The sequence below is a fragment of the Urocitellus parryii genome, chromosome 11, assembly GCF_045843805.1.
Source record: "Urocitellus parryii isolate mUroPar1 chromosome 11, mUroPar1.hap1, whole genome shotgun sequence".
In the NCBI taxonomy this organism is placed as follows: Eukaryota; Metazoa; Chordata; class Mammalia; order Rodentia; family Sciuridae; genus Urocitellus; species Urocitellus parryii.
This window is the reverse complement of record NC_135541.1, coordinates 105,432,902-105,453,961: the sequence shown is the minus strand read 5'-3', so window position 1 is coordinate 105,453,961 and position 21,060 is coordinate 105,432,902. Positions and strand designations below refer to the sequence as shown.

General features: G+C 41.0%; 1 pseudogene; it reads right to left on the bottom strand.

Annotated features, from left to right (window-relative positions):
* LOC113186641 (nuclear receptor-binding factor 2-like) overlaps positions 1-20,244 on the bottom strand; it is a 64,867-nt pseudogene extending 44,623 nt beyond the window's left edge.
* Positions 20,245-21,060: the final 816 nt, after the last annotated feature.

Sequence of the window (21,060 nt, the reverse complement as noted above, 5' to 3'; positions counted from 1 at the left end):
ATTGATTGGGTTATTTGTTATCTTATTGTCTAATTTTTTGAGTTCTTTGTATATTCTGGTTATTAGGGCTCTATCTGAAGTGTGTGGAGTAAAGATTTGTTCCCAGGATGTAGGCTCCCTATTTATCTCTCTTATTGTTTCTTTTGCTGAGAAAAAACTTTTTAGTTTGAGTAAGTCCCATTTGTTGATTCTATTTGTTAACTCTAGCGCTATGGGTGTCCTATTGAGGAATTTGGAGCCCGATCCCACAGCGTGTAGATCATAACCAACTTTTTCTTCTATCATATGCCGTGTCTCTGATTTAATATCAAGCTCCTTGATCCATTTTGAGTTAACTTTTGTGCACGGCGAGAGATAGGGATTCAGATTCATTTTGGTGCAAATGGATTTCCAGTTTTCCCAGCACCATTTGTTGAAGATGCTATCCTTCCTCCATTGCATGCTTTTAGCCCCTTTATCAAAAATAAGATAGTTGTAGTTTTGTGGATTGGTTACTGTGTCCTCTATTCTGTACCATTGGTCCACCCACCTGTTTTGGTACCAGTACCATGCTGTTTTTGTTACTATTGCTCTGTAGTATAGTTTGAAGTCTGGTATCGCTATACCGCCTGATTCACACTTCCTGCTTAGTATTGTTTTTGCTATTCTGGGTCTTTTATTATTCCATATGAATTTCATGATTCTTTTATCTATTTCTACAAGATATGCTGTTGGGATTTTGATTGGCATTGCATTGAACTTATAGAGAACTTTTGGTAATATTGCCATTTTGATGATGTTAGTTCTGCCTATCCATGAGCAGGGTATGTTTTTCCATCTTCTAAGGTCTTCTTCTATGTCTTTCTTTAGGGTTCTGTAATTTTCATTGTATAAATCTTTCACCTCTTTTGTTAGGTTGATTCCCAAGTATTTTATTTTTTGGGGGGATATTGTGAATGGAGTAGTTGTCCTCATTTCCGTTTCAGAGGATTTGTCGCTGATATACAGGAATGCCTTTGATTTATGCGTGTTGATCTTATATCCTGCCACTTTGCTGAATTCATTTATTAGCTCTAATAGCTTCTTTGTAGACCCTTTTGGGTCTGCTAGGTATAGAATCATATCATCTGCAAATAGTGATAATTTAAGTTCTTCTTTTCCTATTTTTATGCCTTTAATTTCTTTTGACTGTCTAATTGCTCTGGCCAGTGTTTCGAGGACTATGTTGAACAGAAGTGGTGAGAGAGGGCATCCCTGTCTTGTACCAGATCTTAGAGGGAATGCCTTCAATTTTTCTCCATTCAGAATGATGCTGGCCTGTGGCTTATCATAGATTGCTTTTACAATGTTGAGGTATGATCCTGTTATCCCTAATTTTTCTAGCGTTTTGAACATAAAGGGATGCTGTACTTTGTCGAATGCTTTTTCTGCATCTATTGAGATGATCATATGGTTCTTATTTTTAAGTCTATTGATGTGGTGAATAACATTTATTGATTTCCGTATATTGAACCAGCCTTGCATCCCAGGGATGAATCCTACTTGATCATGATGTATAATTTTTTTGATATGTATTTGAATCCGATTCGCCAGAATTTTATTGAGGATTTTTGCATCAAGGTTCATTAGAGATATTGGTCTGTAGTTTTCCTTCTTTGATGTGTCTTTGTCTGGTTTCGGAATCAGGGTGATGTTGGCCTCGTAGAATGAATTTGGAAGTTCTCCCTCTTTTTCTATTTCCTGAAATAGCTTGAAAAGTATTGGTGTTAGTTCCTCTTTAAAGGTTTTGTAAAACTCTGCTGTATACCCATCCGGTCCTGGGCTTTTCTTAGTTGGTAGTCTTTTGATGGTTTCTTCTATTTCCTCTATTGTTATTGGTCTGTTTAGGTTGTCTATATCCTCCTGGCTCAATCTGGGCAGATCATAAGACTCAAGGAATTTATCTATGCCTTCACTATCTTCTATTTTATTGGAGTATAAGGATTCAAAGTACTTTCTGATTATCTTCTGTATTTCTGAAGTGTCTGTTGTGATATTGCCTTTTTCATCCCGTATGCTAGTAATTTGGGTTCTCTCTCTTCTTCTCTTCGTTAGCATGGCTAAGGGTCTGTCAATTTTATTTATTTTTTCAAAGAACCAGCTTTTAGTTTTGTCAATTTTTCAATTGTTTCTTTTGTTTCAATTTCATTAATTTCAGCTCTGATTTTAATTATTTCTTGCCTTCTACTTCTTTTGCTGTTGTTTTGCTCTTCTTTTTCTAGGATTTTGAGATGAAGTATGAGATCATTTATTTGTTGGTTTTTTCTTTTTTTGAGGAATGAACTCCAAGCAATGAATTTTCCTCTTAGAACTGCTTTCAATGTGTCCCATAGATTCCGATATGTTGTGTCTGTGTTTTCATTTAACTCTAGGAATTTTTTAATTTCCTCCTTGATGTCTTCTAAAACCCATTGATCACTCAGCAACCTATTGTTCATTCTCCAGGTGATGCTTGCTTTTTCCTTTCTTCTTTTATCATTGATTTTCAGTTTCATTCCATTATGATCAGATAAGATGCATGGTATTATCTCTACCCCTTTGTATTGTCTAAGAGTTGCCCTGTGACATAGTATATGGTCTATTTTTGAGAAGGTTCCATGTGCTGCTGAGAAAAAAGTGTAGCTACTTGATGTTGGGTGGTATAGTCTATATATGTCAATTAAGTCTAGGTTGTTAATTGTGTTATTGAGTTCTATAGTTTCCTTATTTAACTTTTGTTTGGAAGATCTGTCCAGTGGTGAGAGAGGTGTGTTGAAGTCTCCCATGATTATTGTATGTTGGTCTATTAGACTCTTGAACTTGAGAAGAGTTTGCTTGATGAATACAGCTGCACCATTATTTGGGGCATATATATTTATGATTGTTATGTCTTGTTGGTGTATGGTTCCCTTGAGCAGTATGAAGTGTCCTTCTATATCCCTTTTGATTAGCTTTGGCTTGAAATCTATTTTATTAGATATGAGTATGGACACTCCTGCTTGTTTCCGCGGTCCATATGAGTGATATGATTTTTCCCAACCTTTCACCTTCAGTCTATGTATATCTTTTCCTATCAAATGCGTCTCCTGTAGACAGCATATTGTTGGGTCTTGTTTTTTGATCCATTCTACTAGCCTGTGTCTCTTAATTGGTGAGTTTAAGCCATTAACATTTAGGGTTATTATTGAGATATGGTTTGTTCTTCTATCCATATTTGTTTATTGATGTTACTAAACCTGATTTGTTATCCTCTTTGACTACTTTCCCCCCTTTACTGTCCTACCTCCCATTGTTGGTTTTCAATGTTGTTTTCCATTTCCTCTTCCTGTAATGTTTTGCCAAGGATTTTTTGAAGAGATGGTTTTCTAGCTGCGAATTCTTTTAACTTTTGTTTATCGTGGAAGGTTTTAATTTCATCTTCTAACCTGAAGCTTAATTTCGCCGGATACACGATTCTTGGTTGGAGCCCATTGTCTTTCAGTGTTTGAAATATGTTATTCCAGGATCTTCTAGCTTTCAGAGTCTGTGTTGAGAGATCAGCTGTTATCCTGATTGGTTTACCCCTAAATGTAATCTGCTTTCTTTCTCTTGCAGCTTTTAAAATTCTCTCCTTATTCTGTATGTTGGACATCTTCATTATAATGTGTCTAGGTGTGGATCTCTTATGATTTTGCACATTCGGCGTCCTGTAGGCTTCTAGGATTTGGGATTCTGTCTCAATCTTCAATTCTGGGAAGTTTTCTCGTATTATTTCACTGAATAGACTGTTTATTCCTTTGGAATGGAGCTCTGTGCCTTCCTGTATCCCAATGACTCTTAAATTTGGTCTTTTGATATTGTCCCATAATTCTTGGATGTTCTGCTCATGGTTTCTTAGCAGACTTGCTGAGCTGTCTATGTTCTTTTCCAGTTGAAATACTTTGTCTTCATTGTCTGATGTTCTCTCTTCTAAGTGATCTACTCTGCTGGTAGTATTCTCAATTGAGTTTTTAAGTTGGTTTATTGTTTCCTGCATTTCTAGAATTTCAATTTGTTTGTTTTTTATTACCTCTATCTCCCTGTGAAATTGATCTTTTACTTCCTGGATTTGTTTGTCAATGTGATCTTTCATTGTCTGATTTTGCTGTCTCATGTCTTCCTTGAGACTCCAGATCATCTGAAACATATATATCCTGAACTCTTTATCTGATATTCCATCTGTTGCAGCTATTACCTCTTCTAAAGTTGAGTTGACCTGCATTGCTTGTGGTCCTTTCTTTCCTTGTCTTTTCATACTGCTCGCGTTTCTTTCTGCTTGGTGCAACTGTTGTGTTTTGAAATTTACCCCCTATTTATTTATGTTGCTCTTGTATACTTGAAAAGTCTCCCTTGCAGGTGTGGGCGGCGGCTGTGCCCCTACTCCTATTGGGGTGACGTGTCTACCACGCTGGCGGCTCTCTGGGCCTGTTCCGGGAGTGGAAGGCGACTCTGCTCTGTCCCTATTCCAATTGGGGTGTCGTGACTACAATGCTGGCAGGACGCTGGGCCTGTTCCGGGCGTGGGCGGTGGGCTTGGCTGGCGGGATTCCACCTAATGGCAGTCCCTAACCTCCCTGCTTGCTAATTAATGGCTTCTCTGAGGCGCCACGCCTTCTGTAGCTGCGGGGCAGGCCGCGCGAATCAGTTGGCCTGGATCTCCGGGGTCCTGCTGCTGGCTGTTTTGATGTTGCAAGCTGTTGGAGAGTGGTGGTGTATTCTTCAGCTTTCCCGGATGGTGGCCGCTGACTGCCTGGATGGAGTGTCCGCTGTTTTGATGTTGCACTCTGAAGGAGAGTGGTGGTGTATCCTGCTGCAGGCTGCTGGGATCCCTGGCACTCTATCACTTTGATTTTTTCTGCTTGCCCCTCCCCCAGCGCTGGCTAGCCAGGTTTCCTTTTGGCTGCTACTGGGAGGAGGGGTTGGAGGTCAGGTGTCTCTGGTTTCCCCCTAGCCTGTATGGAGGCTCAGCTTGATACTCCCTCTCCCGGCAAGCCTAGGAGAAATTTTATGCGAATTCCCGCTGTCTGGGGGTGAGCTGAATGACACCAACCTGTTTTGATGTCGCACTCTGAAGGAGAGTGGCGGTGTATCCTTCAGCTTTCCCGGATGGTGGCCGCTGACTGCCTCGGCGGAGTGTCCGCTGTGGGGGATGGGACTGTACCGCTTCCTTCCCCTTCTGAGAACCCGTGCTCGGCCCAAGGGTCCGTGTGGGCTTGGCTGGTGGGATTCCACCTAATGGCCTTCCCTAACCTCCCTGCTTGCCAATTAATGGCTTCACTGAGGCGCCACGCCTTCTGTAGCCGCAGGGCAGGCCACGCGAATCAGTTGGCCTGGGTCTCCGGGGCCCTGCTGCAGGCTGCTGGGATCCCTGGCACTCTATCCGAAAAATCTTAAAAAAGGTAAAAAGATGAAGAAATCCAAGTAAGTACAAAGCTGTTGCACACTGAATTGTTTTTTTTTTTTTTTTTGTTCCAGGAATTGAACTTAGGGGCACTTGACCACTGAGCCACACCCCCAGCCCTATTTTGTATTTTACTTAGGGTCTCACTGAGTTGCTTAGCACCTTGCTTTTGCTGAGGCTGGCTTTGAACTCCCAATCCTCCTGCCTCAGCCTCCCTAGAAGTAGGATTAACAGGCATGCACCACCATTCCTGGCATAAAAATCTTTTTTAAAAAATTCCAGTACCATACTTCTTTTTTTTCTTGTACAGAGTCCCAGATTTTCAAGATCTTCCGTGATTCCCACTCATTTTTATGGGAGAGTGACTTGTTTCAGTTAAAATCCTAAGCAAATTCTATTCTTTACTTTAAAAAATGTAAACCTTATTTTCAGCAAATGTACAGGAAAGCTCTGCATTCATGTTGTGAAGCTCACTAATGAAGAATTTAATATTCTTTATGGAAAAAAAAGGCCAACACAATAGAAAGAAAGCAAGAGGGAGTATTTTAACAAATTTTCTTCCAGCCCTGTTAACAGAACCCTTTCTATGTGATATCAGAGGTAGGAGGGGTCCTAGTGGCCATAAAGTCCAACACCCCTTTTACAGATGAAGAAAATGAAGCAGATAGGGGAAGTGATTTGCTCAAGGGTACATAGCCAGTTAGGGGCCAAAGAAGAAGAAACTCCAGTTCTTGCTTAGTTCCTTCATAAAGGCTTGCCAGGCTTCAGCACGAATCCATTTTTGTAGCTATTAGTTGTTACTGATGCATGTAATTGAAAGTGATATCATTCCTTTGTAATATCCTGTAATATTTTCACAAATAATGTTTCCTTTGTGCTCCATCCTTCTCCCACTTTAGGGATTCTTTTCTACATGTTTTCTATTCACACAACCCAAGATAATCTATTTTAAGTCAGCTAATTGGCCACCTCCATTCCCCTTTCTCATGTAACATGATAGAGTCACTGGTTCTGAGGATTAGGACAGGGACATCTTTGGCGGAGGTGGGGCAGGGGGTGTTCTATTATAATAGATAAAACTTTAAGAAAAAAATATAAACCAAGCCAGGCAATGCTGGTACATATGTGTAATCCCAGCTACTTAAGAATCTGAGGCAGCAGAATCACAAGTTTGAGGCTAGCCTGGGCAACTTTAGCAAGATCTTGCCTCAAAATAAAAAATAAAAAGAGATGGAGGTGCAGCTCAGTGATAGACCACCCCTGGGCTCAATATCCAGTACCAAATATATATAAAGTTACAACTGCAAGATTGGGTATCAATTCCATAAATAAATTGCTAAGGCCCCTCTCAGGAGCAGCATTAGATTCATGAAAAATTTATATTCCACATTTATTTGTTTTTTATTGAGGTAAATTAATGTAACATAAAATTAGCCGTTTTAAAGTGTTTGTTTCAGTGGTATTTCGTATATCCACAATGTTGTACAACAATCTATATCAAGTCCCAAGTCATTTTCATCATCCCAAAACAAAACTCCCTACCCATGTAGCAGTCACTCCCTTTCTCTTTATCCCTGGCTCTTGGCAACCACTAATCTGCTTTCTGTCTCTGGGTATTTCTTGAAATGAAATTATACAACTTGGATCCACCACGTGACCAGCACGCTGGTTTCATACAAGAGGTTCGTGGCATAGAAGTTAACTAGTGAGATCAAAATAAAACACACAGACTCAATTACCTTTTTCTATGACCAGGTCTGAGACAGCTCTCCCCTCTGGCTCTCACCTCGAATCACCCAGTGGGGCAGCAAGGCTTACTCAGGACTAGCAGGAGAGAGAGAGAGAGAGAGAGAGAGAGAGAGAGAGAGAGAGAGAGAGAGAATGCCAGGGAGTGAGCTTTTATTGGGGAACAAGAAATTCAGGGGAAAATTCCATCCAATGAAGGTTGAGGGGGGCAGCATTCCAAGGTCAGGGTCAGTGATTGGTCTCAGGGTCAGTGATTGGTCTCAGGGTCAGTGGTCAGTCACACCCCCACACGTACAGGCTCTCGCACCTGGAGAGGGCGGGGATAGCTCCGACACAGTTTGGCCAGAACTTCTCACACCCAATCAGGGAGGTGCCCAATCACGTGCAAGAATGGCTTCCCACACTTGGAATCTTTTGTGTCTGGCTGCTTTCACTTAATATATTTTCAAGATTCATCTGTGTTGTGGCACTTACCAGTACTTCGTTTTTATGGCTGAATAATATTCCATTGTATGGATATCCCACATTTATTTATCCACGCACCTATGGCCAGGCATTTGAATTGTTTCCAACTTTGGTTGTTGTGAACTTGTTATGAATATTTTTCTATAAATATTTGCTTGAATACCTGTTTTGTTTGGGGGCATATAGCTAGTGGAATTCCTCAGTCATATAGTTCTTTTGTTACTATAGGTTTGTAGTATAAGTCTGGTGTTGTGATGTCACCTGCTTCACTCTTCTTGCTAAGGATTGCTTTGGCTATTCTGGGTCTCTTGTTTTTCCAAATGAATTTCATGATGCTTTTTCTATTTCTATAAGAAATGATGATGGGATTTTAATTGGAATCACATTGAATTTGTATAGCGTTTTGGTAGTATGGTCATTTTGACAATATTAATTTTGCCTATCCAAGAGCATGAGAGATCTTTCCGTCTTCTAAGGTGTTCTTCAATTTCTTTCTTTAGTGTTCTGTAGTTTTCATTGTAGAGGTCTTTTACCTCTTTTGTTAAGCTGAACAAGTTCACTGCTTTTGTTAACTTTTTACAGAACTGCCAAACTATTTTCCACGGTGGCTGAATTTTTTTTTTTTTTGTACCAGGGATTGAACCCAGGGGCGCTTAACCATTGAGCCACATCCACAGCCCTTTTTTGTATTTTAGGGACAGGGTCTCACCGAGTTGCTTAGGGCCTCACCAAGTTGCTGAGGCTGGCTTTGAACTCCCAATCATCCTGCCTCAGCCTCTCAAGCTGCTGGGGTTACAGGTGTGCGCTACCCCTTTCCTAGCAGCAGCATAATTTTATATTCCCAACATCGTATATGATGTTCCAGATTTCTCCACATTCTCACATTGTTTTTTAGGGCTAGGGTTGTAGCTCAGCGGTAGAGAATTTGCCTAGCACATGTGAGACACTGGGTTCAATCTTCTGTACCACATAAAAATAAATAAATAAAATAAAGGTATTGTGTCCTTCTACAATTTATTTTTTTTTTTTATAGTCACACTAATAGGTACAAAGTGGCATCTCATTGTGGCTTTATTTGTGTTTCTCTAATGACTAATGACTCTGAACATATGCTTTTGGCTACTTGCATGTGTTCTTTGGAGAAATGTCTATTCAAGTACTTTGCCCATTTTTAGCTGGGTTCTTTTTTGTTGTTGAGTTTTAAAAATTATTTATATATTCTAGATATTAGATCCTTATCAGATATATGATTTTTAAGTAGCTTCTTTCATTCTGTAGTTTGCTTTTTCACAGTGATGACTGTATCTTTGAGGCCCAAGAACTTTTAGTCTTGTTGAAATCCAATTTGTCTTTTTCTTTTGTTGCTTATTGTTGAGAGCCACAGCTGAGTCAGAATGACGCCTGGCATATTGCCAGAGGGAATGGTTGAAAGGTGACGCCAGCGAACCATTGAGATGATGATTTGCATTAAGCTGTATATAACTGCTGTGATGCTTGGATTGATTGAGTTGTATATGGACCCTGCTCTGGGAATAGGGTGGCTCTGGGAATCTGCCTCGGGCGCCTGATACTTTGGAGTTCCCGGGCAGTTCTCTCGGGGGTTCGGGGAGTTTGGGCACGGAGCCCTGTGGAAGGAGTGTGTGTTCCCGAGGATTGTGTGTGCAGAGGATTGTGCAGCTGGTGAGAGTTGGGGAATAAAGAGTTGCTGTTTATTTTATTTTATTTTTTAAGAGAGAGAGAGAGAATTTTAATATTTATTTATTTATTTATTTTTAGTTTTCGGCAGACAACATCTTTGTTTGTATTGTAAGAGTAAAAGAAATTGAAGTTAAAGTGTAAATAACTGGGCATTGTAAAGTTTCCAAGCTGCAGGGCCTGAGTTAAAAAGTGAAGGACCAGGTATTGTTAAATTCCTCTGTTAGGACAATACCCGAACTGCCCAGTAAATATTCCTCCTGATCCCCTGGCTGTTTAATAACTAAGGGCTCTGAGTAGCCTGGCACGTAGGCATCCAGGCCCCAAAACCAATCAGTTTGAATGTGTACCCCGCTTAGAAGTGACCAATCACCCCTGCCCAGCCTGTTCCCGCCAATGAATGTACTAATCAAGTCTAAGAATTATTGTTTGATTTTCCCTCGGTGTATGGTGATTTGTTAAAGGAGACTATGATGTGTATGCAAAGCCCCCACCCTCCCCAAAAAGTGTACTTAAGCATTGTTCAACCCCTGCTCGGGGCTCTGGGCTGCTCTCGCTTCTTGAGCGAGCCTGCCTGGAGCCTCAGAGCGCTGAATTGGATCCTCAATAAACTCCCTCCTGCTTATTGCATGAAGCCAGTCTCTTGTGGTCTCTTCCTCCGACGGTTCGCCAGACCCTTACAGTATGTGGTGCTGAGGATCAAACCCCGGCCACATGCATGCCAGGTGAGCATGCTACCACTTGAGCCACATCCCCAGCCCCAAGAGTTGCTGTTTGAACCTACAAGGCTTTGTGGTGGCTTGGTTATTTTGTGCCCAGCCAGACTGCGGTATTTGGTGGCCCGTCTGGGGAATGCCTGAAGCTTGGAGGTAAGTGAAATTGCTCGCCCCTGAGGAAGAGTGAGAGAATGGGTGACCACTTCAACAAACAATGTGTTCTTGTTTTGATTTATTTTGTTTTTATTTCAAGTTGCCTGTCCCTAGAACTTTCTCAGACAAACTGGGGAAAATGATTGGCTCAAGGTTTGAAGTTGTTTGCCCCTGAGATAGAGATAGAAATAGACCTCGAATATACATTTCAAGAAAATAGGAAATTTGATAATGTTAGGGTCTATAAACAAGTCAGGATGGCACCTGGCATTTTGCCAGAGGGAGTGGTTTGTGAAGTAACGCCAGAGAGCCATTAAGTGTGGAGATTCCTTATTGGTTGACTGCTGTATCTAGTTTATGTTAATTAAGATAAGCTGTGTGGAATGTATATATACCCCTTCTGTCCTACAATAAAGGGCTCCCACTCCTGCTGTATCAATGTACACAAGTTGTTCATCACCCCCCGGTTATTTTTCTGCAGCTGGACTGCGGCATGATACAATGCATTTTTGTTCAGTTTTGGTTTCATTCTGTTTTGGTTTTGTTTTGTGTTATCTTTACAGTAGAAATATGGGATCAGAAATTAGTAAAAAACAAACCGAAAGAGTGTTAAGTAAATTGTTAGAGATTCAGACTATGATAGAAAACATGTTAGATCAAGCAAAAGAAAAGGTCTCTTGAGCTAGTCAGACAGAGGAAGAAAATTTAAAGGAAGAAAGCTTAGAGGAGAAACAGCTATCAGGGGGGAAGCTACAACAGGAGGCTGCTACCAACACCGTTCTATCACCAGAGGGCGTAATTCAACCAACAGCTCCATCTATGGAGACAGCTGAGTGGCCCTCGACCCCTGTAGTTGATAGATGAGATCCTGAGACAGGACCTCAAAGATTAGCATGCCCTGTACTTGACCAGGCAGGAGGGCATCGAATTCACCGTGCTCTAGATTTCAAAACAGTGAAGCAGTTAAAGGAGGCTGTAACAACCTATGGCCCTCAAGCACCCTTCACTGTAAGCATGGTCAAATCCATTACCAACTTGGACATGATGCCAGCAGATTGGGCTAGCATGTGTAAACCTGTGTTAAATGGAGGACAATACCTGTTATGGAAGGTTGCCAATGAGGAATTTTGCATGGAGATGACTAGGTGAAATGCAGCAGCCGGTTATCCTCAGAGAAATCTAGATATGTTGTTAGGAAAGGGAACTTTTGAGGGTCAGCTGCAACAAATTACATATGATCCTGCTATATACTCACAAATTGCTGCAGATTCAGTTAGGGCATGGAAGACTTTACAAGGACATGGAGATTTACAAGGTCAATTATCTAAGGTAATACAAGGAGCTATGAACCTTACGCTGAATTTGTAGATAGGCTTATTCAAACAGCTACCAGAGTTTTTGGGGATACAGAACAAGCAATGCCATTAATAAAACAACTGGCTTATGAGCAAGCAAATCGTTTCTGCAAGGAGGCCATTAGACCATGGAAACATGAAGATTTAAACACATATATTAAATTATGTAGAGACATTAATGAACAAGGGCAAGTCTTGGCAGCTGTAGTACAACAGGCTTTAGATGCCAGGCCAAAAACATGCTACAATTGTGAACAAACAGGACATTTTAAAAGGAGTTGCCCCATAGGAGGAGGGTTTAACAAAGCTAGGTATCAGAGGAGTAGATATTTGCCCACGATGCTGTAGAGGGAGACATTGGGCTAATGAATGCCGTTCTCAAACCACCATAGAGGGGGCTCCGTTATCAAAAAACGGACAAGGACCAGGTGTTTACCCATGATATTGTGGAGAAAAGCATCGGCTCCATTGCCAAAAAACGGACAGAGGTCCCAATGCTCCGGGGCCCACGACCACAAATATACAGGGTACTGGAGGAACCCAGCAACACCATCAGGGTAGTGCCCAGGACACATTTTCCATTAAATCTTTCATCAGACAAACCAGAGGGAGCGCAGGGTTGGACATCTGTGCCTCCCCCAGAGCAGTACTAACTCCGGAGATGGGAGTTCAAATCATTCCCACAGAAGTAAAAGGACCTCTTCCCCAAGGAACAGTAGGTTTATTATTGGGACGCAGTTCTTCTACACTAAAAGGACTTATGATAAGTCCTGGGGTAATTTATCCTGATTATGAAGGTGAAATAAAAATTATAGCTAGTTCTCCAGGAGGTATATCAGTAATTTCACCAGGAGATAGAATAGCACAGTTATTAACAATACCCAGCCTGCATGATAAATTTTCCAGTAGTACTATAGAAAGAGGTTCCAGGGGATTAGGCTCCACAGGTGTAGTTTGGGCTATGCTGTCTTTAAATTTAGATTCTCGCCCAATGCTAAAACTAAATATTCAAGGATATAAATTTAATGGGCTACTGGATGCAGGTGGAAAGACCTTAGCATCATCTCTCATCAAGAATGGCCGAAACATTGGCCATTACAACAGGCCACTCAAACACTTCGAGGCCTAGGAGTGGCAACTAATCCCCATAGAAGTGCAATGGTATTAGATTGGAAGGATCCTGAAGGATGTGAAGGAACTATACAGCCATATGTATTGGATCACCTTCCTATAAATTTATGGGGACAAGATGTCTTAGATCAATTAGGTTTGACATTAACAAATAACATCAATCCAAATGCGCCCACTATTGTGGCTAGACAAGGTTTTAGGAAAGGAAAAAGATTAGGAGAACAAGAACAAGGTATAGCAGCACCAATTCAAATAGATCAAGGAATAAATAGACATAGATTGGGTTTTCAGAAGGGGTCTCTGAGACAATAAAAATTACTTGGAAATCAGAAAGACCAGTATGGGTTCCTCAGTGGCCCCTGACTAAAGAAAAGATACAAGCAGCCCATGATCTGGTCAAACAACAATTAGCGGAGGGACATATACAACCTTCCATATCTCCCCATAATACTCCCATTTTTGTCATTAAAAAGAAATCTGGTAAATGGAGATTATTGCAAGATTTAAGAGCCATTAATAATGAGATGGTTATTATGGGACCTGCTCAATCGGGGATTCCTCAATTGTCTGCTCTACCAAAAACCTGGCATGTTTTAGCTATAGATATTAAAGATTGTTTTTTTTCAATTCGAATTCATCCTGAGGATAGTCCACGTTTTGCATTTACTATCTCTGCACTGAATCATGAAGGTCCTGATCAGAGATATGAATGGAAAGTACTTCCTCAAGGGATGGCTAACAGCCCAACTATGTGTCAAATTTATGTTAACAAAGCAATCCAGCCACATAGAAATCAAAATCCTGAACTACAAATATTTCACTATATGGATGATATATTATTAGCACACAAAGATAAAAACACATTGCTAGAATGTTATGCCACACTTAAAAATTTATTAAAAAATTATAATCTAGAGATAGCAATAGATAAAGTACAATTAAATTTTCCAATTAATTATTTAGGAGTTCTATTATCCTCAACCGTGGTCTGTCCACCAAAAATTCAAATACGAGCAGATCAACTCAAATCACTTAACGACTTTCAAAAGTTATTAGGAGACATAAATTGGATAACGCCTTATCTAGGCATACCAACAGGAGAGTTGGGACCTTTATTTGATATCCTAAAAGGGCCATCAGATCCAAATTCACCCTGCATGTTAACACCTGAAGCAAGAAAGGCATTAAAAATCATTGAAACATATATGGAAAATATGCATTTGGATAGAATTGATATAAGTTTGCCTTTATTATTTATTGTAATATCAACAAGAAATATTCCTACAGGAGTATTTTGGCAAGAAGGTCCATTATTGTGGATACATTTATCTTATTCTCCTAACACTATTCTTACTAGGTATCCTGAGGCTGTAGGACAATTAATACTCAAAGGAATAAAAGCAGCAAAGGGAGTGTTTGGAATTTCTCCCAATAAAATTATTACTCCATATACTATGGATCAAATTGATGAGTTAGCTAATGAGTTAAATACTTGGGCAATAATCATGCGCAAATCTAATGTTTCATTTGATAACCATTTACCATCTAATCCTTTATTTTCTTTTTGGTCTTTGCATCCTGTAGTTTTTCCAAAAATGACAAGAAAAACACCTATCATGAATGCTCCAAATATATTCACTGATGGGTCAAATAATGGTACAGCAGCAGTAGTTACCCCTAATCAAAATTTTACATTTTTAGTACCCAAACAATCAGCTCAAAAGGTAGAGCTTAATGCAGTATTACAAGCTTTTGTGATGTTTAAAGATTCTGTATTTAATTTATTTTCCGATAGTCAGTATATAGTTAATGCTATAGTATCCCTTGAAGATGCTGCTAGGATTTCCCCTTCCTCTACTGTTTTCTCTTTGTTTTCCACTATACAAAGTCTAATCTGGGACAGAAAAGATCCATTCTTTATAGGACATATCAGGGCACATACAGGATTGCCTGGAGCCCTTAGTTTGGGCAATGGTTTAGCAGATAAAACTACACATGACATACATATTTTCTCTACACTAGAAGAAGCTACAAATTTTCATAAAAGGTTCCATGTCAATGCTAATACTTTACAAAAGCATTTTAAAATAACTAAGGAACAAGCTAGACAAATAATAAAACAATGTCAAAATTGTGTGACCTTTTCACCACAAATTAATCTTGGAGTCAATCCTAGAGGACTGATGCCTAATCATATTTGGCAAATGGACATCACACACTTGCCAGAAAATTAAAATATTTGCATGTTACAGTTGATACTTCTTTTGGATTTTTGATGGGCTCCCTTCATGCCGGAGAAAAAATCTAAAGATATTATAGCTCATTGCTTACAAAATTTTGCCACTGTGGGCATTCCAAAACAGTTAAAAACAGATAATGCCCCTGGCTATACCTCTACCTCTTTTAAACAATTTTGCTCATCATTTGGCATTACTCACATAAAGGAATTCCATACAATCCACAGGGACAAGGCATAGTTGAAAGAGCTCATCAAACTATTAAAATGTACTTATTAAAGCAAAAAGAGGGAATTGGGAAGGGGTATATATTTCCCAAAGATAAACTTAAAATAACCCTTTTTACTCTAAACTTTTTAAATTTGGATTCATCAGGGCTTAGTGCTGCGGAAAGGCATATATGTCCAAAAAATGTACATAAGCCCAAGGTACTTTGGAGGGATATTCTAACAGGACAATGGAAAGGTCCTGACCCAGTGATTGTCTGGAGTCAAGGTTCTGTTTGTGTGTTTCCACAGGGAGAACAGCAGCCGATTTGGATTCCAGAGAGACTAACCAAAGCGATTTCTACAGACCAAAAAGAAGATGATTTGACTTAAATCCATAACAGCTGATATCCAGAGAGCTCCAGCTTGGCTATTCTTACATCTGTGACAGTGATTCTCCCACACCTGGAGGCTAATGAATAATGAACACCATTAAGGCCTATTTCAAATGTAAAAAAACCTTGGGTTTTGCTTGTGGGAATACCTTCAGACCCATTATGCAAGTTACAGGAAGAAGGATGGGATATAAAAAAAAAAGAGTCAAACCCAGGTGGTAACCAGGATGCTTTTTTCAATATCTATTTTATTATTGTCTTTTCCCACATCATGAAGTTCTATTTTATTTTTTGAGCTCATACAGACCTAGGTTAATGTTTTTCTGATCAGTTCTATTTTTTGACTGTGGAGTTTTTAAACATTGCAATGGAGATTTCACCTGTGTAAAACTACAAGGCCTTCACTATTGTCTTATGTGTTGTATGTTATGTGTGCACACTTCTGTTTTGTGTTGTATGTCTGTATGTGCATATGTCCATAGATCATATATGAGGAGCGCTCATGAAAAAATGGATCCAAATATTTTTTTTTATTCACGTGATTTAAATGGTTTAATTTAAATCAGGTAAACAGCTGTTGAGGTTGTTTTTAAAGGTGGTTAACAGATCTGTTTGTTTACTTTCACCTTTCCTTTTCATTATATTTAATAATTCTGTTCAGGATAATGTAAATTGTTCAGAAAATTGTTTTCTTAGAGCCTGCTGGAATGTTACATAATTTCTTTTTAGCCATCATTGCCAGAATTCCTATCTTCATCCCAGTGCCAGTGAAGACAAAGATAAAACCAAACTACAGCTTCTTCGATAGCTATCACAGTAAACTGTATAAACGGATGCATCAATGAATAATAACTCCACAACTGATGCTCAATCAGGAGTCAGTTTACTTTGGGAGGAAATGGACATATTGATGGATTCCTCTGCTTTGAACTGCTTGCAGAACTTGCCTGGACTATGTATCACTTGTATGCATTGTGAACAAATTGTGGTAGTGCTGGGGCATCTTTGCTGATGGTGTCATTGGTGGTACAATTTTTCCAAAAAGAGCCGTCATTTGGCTTGGTGTCGTGGCATTTTGCATCCTCCTCCCTTCTGCTTGTGATAGTCTAAAATTTGGGGGCCAACAGAGGTGAGGCAAAGAACCTCACCTCCCCACTGGTGCAAAGGCCTATCCACAAGTATGGCTGTATGCTGAACAGGTAGTCAATGACGGGTAAGATCCAATTGCAATGGTACCAACCTAAGACAGGAGGCTGACGCCTTAAGGTCAGCTCATCCGATGACAGGTAAGGACCATATGTAGTATTGAACAACCTAAGACAGGCACGGTCCCTAAGCCACATGCTGTTGTTTAATTAAACAGAAGAGGGGAGATGTTGAGAGCCACAGAATGACACCTGGCATATTGCCAGAGGCAATGGTTGAAAGGTGATGCCAACGAACCATTGAGATGATGATTTGAGTTAAGCTGTATATAATTGCTGTGATGCTGGATTGATTGAGTTGTATATGGACCCTGCTCCGGGAATAGGGGCGGCTCTGGGAATCTGCCTCGGGCACCTGCTACTTTGGAGTTCCCATGCAGTTCTGGGGGGTGGGGGGGGTGGGTTCGGGGAGTTTGGGGTGCGGAGCCTGGTGGAAGGAGTGTGTGTTCCGGAGGAGTGTGCAGTGCCGGTGAGAGTTGGGGAATAAAGAGTTGCTGTTTGAACCTATAAGGCTTTGTGGTGGCTCAGTTATTTGTGCCTAGGCAGACTGCAGCAGCTTATATATATTTTTTTGTTTAATTTAAGGATTCATTATCAATTCTGAGGTCTTAAAGATTTAACTCTGTTCTCATCTGAGAGTTTTGTCATTGGGCCTTTTGTTTCTGATCCATTTTGAGATATTTTTTGTTTATGATCGAAGATCCAGGGGCACAGGTTCATTTGTTTGCAATGGATATCCACTTATCCAACCATCATTTGTTGAAGAGAATTTTCTTTTCCCATAAAATGGTTTTGGTATGCTTTTTAAAAATCAATTGGCCAAACATGGATAGATTTATTCTTTGACTCCCAATTCTAGTCCATTAGTCTCTGTCTGTCATTATGCCAGCGGAATCACACTGTTTTCATCATTGTAGTTTTTTTCTTTTTTAAACATTTAGTTTTTAGAAGTAGTTGCACATAATACCTTTATTTTATTTATTTATTTTTATTTGGTGCTGAGGATTGAACCCAGGGCCTCACACATGCTAGATGAGTGCTCTACCACTGAGCCACAACCCCAGCCCCTGATCATTGTAGTTTTATAGTAAATTTTGATAATGAGAAGTGTGTGCTCCCAACTTTTTTCTTTTTTCCAATACTATTTTGACTGTTTGGATATGATTTTGAAGACTGTTTTTTTCTTTCTTCTCTCTCTCTCTCTCTCTCTCTCTCCCTCTCCCTCTCCCTCTCCCTCTTTTTCCTTTTCTTTCCAGAGCCACAATCCCAGCTCTTTTTATTTTTTATTTTCAGACAAGGTCTCACTAAGTTGCTGAGGCTGCTTTTGAACTTGCGCTTCTCCTGTCTCAGCCTCTCAACCCATTGAGTTTTTTTCATTTTTCCAAAAACAAAAATCATTACAGTTTTAATAGGAATTGCATTGAATTTTAAAATCCATGAATATCTTTTCATTTATTTTGGTATTATTTAATTTTACAGTTTTCAGTGAATGTCTTTCATCTTTGTTTGTTATGGAACTGGCCTCATTTAAAGAAGATCTGACTTTTATCCCAGTTCCCAGGAGGTGACCTCTAAACTCTTGAAATTTCCCAACGTAATCTGAGTGTCTATAATTCATGGTAGGCTCCTCAAACCACACTTATTAGCTTATGCTATGGAGATTAATCACGGGGGAACTTTGATAATTAATATAATGAAATGACTTGGGGGAGGGGCTGGCAATGCCAGAAAGATTAACTATGTTTGATCAGAGGATGGGGCAATGAACCACTTGATAACATTCTGATTTTCAGAGAGATAAGGAGGGTTGGAGATTGAATTCAATCACACAGGCAATGATCCATGCTGAGGTAATGAAGCATCAATAAAACCCCTGGACACCAGAGCTTGCGTGATCTTTCCTGGTTGAGCACTGTCACACATCATAGCCTGGAGGAGGCAGTGCTGTCTAGGACGACACAGGGAGAGAATGATCAGAGGCTTTGCATTTGAACCCCTCCTGAGTTTTATCCTATATTGCTCTTGGCTAATTTTAATGTATCCTTTCTCTGTAGTAAACATGAACTCAAGTATAATAGCTTTCAATGAGTTGAGACATCCTAGCAAATTATTGAGCCCAGCAAATTATTGAGCATGATCATGGGAACTCCCCACTTTGTATTTAGCTGGCCTGAAGTCTTGAACTGGCAGCTGTTGTCTAAAGAACTATTTTGGGGGGAATGTTCCTAAACTATTCAATTTAGGCTCGATAGTTGCCTTAACTTTTTGCAACTTCCTTAAATATATACTACTAGATACTTTAATCTTTTGGATGCTAAAATAATTGTTTTCTTAATTTTCTGCAAATTATTTCTAACAAATGCTTATTTAGCACTTGAAATGTGCCAGATTCACATTGTTTACAAGTACTAATTTTATTTCCTTAACAACTCTGTGGAATGTGCACTTTCCCTTTTGGAAACAGGGCAGTCTGGCTGCAGAATCCATATTCTAAACCTGCTTTTTAAGCTTTCCTTAATAAGTTTCCCAAGAATTACTTTTACTCTTTCTACTGTCATCACACACTACAGGAATTCATAGATTGACTTCTAGTCAGGTCCCCAATCTGTCTTCCTAGTTCTCTACCATCAACCCTGAATGCTGCTGCCACCCTAAGGATCCTGAACCACTGCTGTTCAGTCCTGGCCACCCAAATGACCTCAAGCCTCTTCCTCTTTCCTGCATTTTTCAAACATAAAATGCAATTTTATGTTTGCAGTATTTGGCTACAAATTCCACACCGTCTTCTATTAACATGTTGAGCTGTTACTAAAAACCTTTTGTTGTACAAAAGAGACAGAAAGTATATGGGACCTTTTTAAGACCTGACTCCTCTTCAATCTCAGGTTAAAACAAACAGGCCTATTTTATAAGGCTGTTGTGAAATTGTGAAAATTAAGTGGGGGTGAAGAGAAAAAGTGGGAGGGTCCAAGATGTGAAGGGAAGGGCAGGGTCCTGGTATGTAGCAAGTGCTCCACATAGGCTGGTTGACTTAGCCTGACTCAGTCTCCTCAACCAACTTAAGCTTTGTCAAGGCAGAGCCCTTGGTTCATACTTATTTGATATTTCTCAAAAGTCTCAGAGACAGTCCATGATTACTTAACTCCATCATTTCAACAGACACACTTTGGTTTTGGGATTGATCAAGAACTATAATGGCTCCTGTGACAAAGTAAGCTCAGGAGTCTGACTCAAAATGTTGACCACTTCCTAGCTCCCTGATTGCTGGAAAGTTACTTGACCTTTTTGAGCTCAGATCCTGTATTTATAAAAATTTTGCTGCAGCATCTACTTCATGGGGTTGTGAAGATTCTCAAATGATTCAGGTGACTTGCCTGGCATTTCATCTGCCGCCTCCCAACGTCGTTAGCAGTAATTCTATTCTGTCCCAGATATTAGGTGTCCATGAACATGCGGCCTCTTTGCATGCTCACGACTCTGTTTCCGATGGATGATGATGACCATGATGATGATGATGACCTCCATCGGGCCAGTCTTCCCACCCTCTTACCGCTCTCTTGACCGACTTGTAACACCCACCGTTCATCAAATGCCACAGCTCAGGCCATATGGTGCGAAAGATTCCTAAATTCTCTCACCGAAACTTCCTAGGAGCCTAGGAAGTCGGTTCTCTGTTGCCATTTGAGAGAGGAAACAGGTCCAGGGAGGCTGACTTCCCCGAGGTCACCGCGCTCAAGTGCCAGGCCCGCAGGGAGCCAGGCGCACGCGGTCCACAGCCCGGGCGTCTTCCCGGGTCCGAGCTGCAACGCGTCCATTCAAACGCTGCCCAGTCCTCCTCTTCCCGTCCCCATCGCCCCCCACGCTCAGGTCGGGCCCCCAAGAGCCTTCTCCCTTTTCTTGGTTAGCAACCCAGCCTGGAGGCCAGGGCTGGAATCCCGGACGCGCGGAGGTGGCCGGGTGATTCGCGGCGGGAGGAGTCGTCGCACAGGACCACCTGGCAGGTTTCGGTGTCCCAGGGCCGGACAGCGGGCCGCGCCTGTGCGCATGCTCTGGCCGCAGGCTCGGAGGCAGCGGCGCCGCGGGAGGAACCGAGCCGGGAGCCCCAGCGCCGGCCGCGCGGGACCCAGAGCGCGCACCGTCCGCCGCGTCCCGCTCGGGCTCCGCGATCCGCGCGCAGAACGGTTAGTTGGGTCGCGGTTCGCGGCGCCCTCGCTGCCCCGGTGGGGTCACGTGGACCCTCGAGGGAGCAGAGACCTTTGTCTCCCCCGGAGAGAAGCGGCTGGACGAGGGCTTCGTGGCCACCGGCAGCCGCGTGGCCCCGAAGCGCTGCGGTGGCCGTGG